Source organism: Orycteropus afer, unplaced genomic scaffold (assembly GCF_000298275.1).
Source record: "Orycteropus afer afer isolate SDZICR_OR568_19922 unplaced genomic scaffold, OryAfe1.0 scaffold00014, whole genome shotgun sequence".
Classification (NCBI taxonomy): Eukaryota; Metazoa; Chordata; class Mammalia; order Tubulidentata; family Orycteropodidae; genus Orycteropus; species Orycteropus afer.
Window position 1 is genome coordinate 1,367,784 of NW_006921601.1, and position 3,266 is coordinate 1,371,049.

Here is a 3,266-nt window from a genome sequence, read left to right on the forward strand (position 1 = left end):
AAAAAAAAAAAAAAGATAAAAATAAATTAGGAAATAATGAGAAGAGATAAGATGAAGACAGAGTTAATTATAGTCAACTAGGATTAAACGTTCCAATATAATGTTATTTTCCATAAACCTCTCTTACTTTATCAGACACTTCCTTCTCCTTGAGAGAATTTGATGTATTACATTATGTCAATAGAGCTAACACAATAGTAAAACTCAAACTCACTGCTGCCGAGTTGATTTGACTCATAGCAACCTCTCCTTGGGTTTCCGAGGCAGTATCTCTACAGAAGTAGATTGTCCAGTCTTAGTGCATTTTATCTCACATCATGTTATCCACCAGAACTTTGGCAACAGGCATTAAAAAAAATAATAAATTATACTCAAGTCGATTACAATACATGGGAACAGAATATAGATTTGCCTAACTTAAAGAAATAAACCCTCTGAAGCTTCCAAATCCCTTCCAAAGTTGATCCAGTCAATCAATTTATTAATCCACAACTCATAATATCCAATCAGAGACTTGATACTATTCTGTCCCCAAAATCCTTATTTAAAAAATCCATGTACTTTGAGATCCTTCCATTTGAAGAAAATTCTCAATAGTTTTCCAAAGTGGAAATCACATGCATGTTCTGTTTGTATTGGTAGGTAATCTCACATAATTTTAGAGACGTCTCTTCCTGAGGCCCAAAGTAGAATGAAGGAATATAATAATATAATTGATATATTATTTTGTATGTTTTATAAGGTAAATTGGCATTGACTAAAACATTTATCTTTCTAAAACTTTAACTAATACTGTAATTCAAAAACATAAACATGATAACATATAGTAAGATACATTAAATTTTGTAGAGAATATTGTAAATGACCAAAAAGTCACTTTTTATCCTTTACACTCTTTTATAATAAAATAAAGTTTCCTTGAAGAGAAGCTGGTGATTAATCTTGGTCTATGCAAATAAAACACATTTAAAATATCTTGAAAAATTAGTCACATATTAGTTTATTGAGAGATCACACTAGATCTTTTTTTATTCATTCAAGAAATGTATCTGATTTCACCACTAAATATAAGTAATGCCCAAATAACAATCAAACTTTCATTGATTCAACTTATATTTATTGAGCCCCTAATTAATATGTTCTCTGGCTCATAGCAGGTGCTCAATAAACACAGATGTCCAACTTTTGTTTGTCACTTGAGCATTACTGATATCTAGTGGACAAAAGGAGCTCTGGTGGTGTAGTCTCTAAGGCATTTGATGGTTGGTGGTTCAAACTCACCAGCCACTCCGTGGAAGGAAAACTGGGCATTCTACTTCCATAAAGATTTACCACCTCAGAAACCCAAAGGGGCTACTCAGAGTTGGAATCAACTTGATGGCAATGAGATTAGTTGTGTTTTTTTGCAGTGGACTAAAAGCCATGTTCCTAATTAGCAGGTTATCTTTTTTACATAAAGATATATTTATTTTTTCATATTTATATACATATATTTATTTATTTAAATAAATATATTTGTTTTATGTTTATATTAATAAGTATATGTATAGTATAAGCAGTACACACTTTCACAAAAATCACTTTAGATCATCCTTATTAACAGATATAGTTTAGGATTTGAAGACTAAGTTAGAATTCTGGCTCTTCCACTTATTAAATGCACTGAAGGTTTTAATGACTGAGGAAATTTTGGTTTGTTTTCTATGATGATCTTTTCCTGCCTTCACTGCCTATCTGTCAAAAATAATTGTTTACCTGGTACTAGAGTGAGATTTAAAACGTTGGTGTGAGGCCATTATGCTTCTAGAGGACTAGACTCTGAGAGTTGGTTAGGGATAGCACTCCCTGAAAGGGTGCACAAAGGTCATCTGAAACCAGAAAGCATAGAGCTCTATCCTCTGGAGTATGGAAGTCCCCAGGCCCAGAGACAGAGCTCACCGTGTAGAAGCCTCTCCCTGGGGTCTAGAGTTCTGATATAACTCTTTGGCCCTGACTATTGAGAATGCGGTCACATGCAGTCTTCCATTTGTGGCATCCAGTTCTGGACAAACTATTTCTCAATGGTGAGCAGAGGTAGGTGAGTCAGTTCCTGGATATAATGGAAGAGGGCCCATGTGGCAGTAACTAAAGGGACTGATTGGATTGTGGAGCTCCACACACTCAGCCAGAGTCTTTGTTAGATAAGACCATCTTCAAGGAAAGTAGCAAGAAAGAAAGGAGCACTGGTGGAGCAACAATTAAGCACATGGCTGCTAACCAAAGGTTGGTGGTTCAAACCACCCAACAGATCTAGGGGAGGAAGACTTGAAAATGTGATTCTGTAAAGTTTACAACCTAGAAAACTCATAGGGCAATTCTACTCTGCCACATGGGGTCTTTGTGAGTTGGAAATCAACTCAATGGCAAACAACAACAACGACCAGGACAAGTGTGAGAGAGCGCTAAAAGATGTGTTGAGAATACTGGATTCACATCCACATGACAGATAAGAACACAAAAACACACAGCAAAGCATGCATAGTGATAAATAAACAAACTGATATCAACAAACACACAGCAAAGCATGCATAGTGATAAATAAACAAACTGATATCAACAAACACAGGAATATAGGCAGAAGTATGTGTACAAGGAACATTATATATAAACATAAGGGATCAATGTAAATATTCATCAGTTGGCACAAATGAAGCCTTTGCTCCTATTTTCTCATATCAGAAAGGAAGTTCTTACTCTCAGTAATCAGTCACTTAGGGGGAGAAGGTTGCTGCATATCTGGAAATGAGGCACAAAGAGATTGGGAGATAGAAGCTCTAGGAGACTGGGAGAAGCTCATCAGAATTTATCTAGGGAATTAAGTGTCTGAAAGGGGAGAGAGACAGGGACAAAGTGAGACAGGAAGGGACAAAGAAAGCCCCTAATAATTATGGTGAAGATAACTTAGATAATATGCATGGAAATGATTATTAAACAGAGTAAGATATTATGCATATAAAAAGTGCAGATGATTGCATAGCAATGTCAGTGGTTGCAGCATAGATAATATATTTTGCTAATGGCAATCTTGTGACCTGGCAAATGCTGAATCCATAGCATTTTCAGAATACCAAAAAGTCTTTTGAAAGTTTCCCTACAAAGTGGTTTTTTTTAAATATATATATATATATGTTGTTGTTGTTGTTGTTATTTGCTGTCGAGTCGGCCCCGACTCATAGCGACCCCTCCTTGGGTTTCCTTGGCAGTATCACTACGGAAGTAGGATTGCC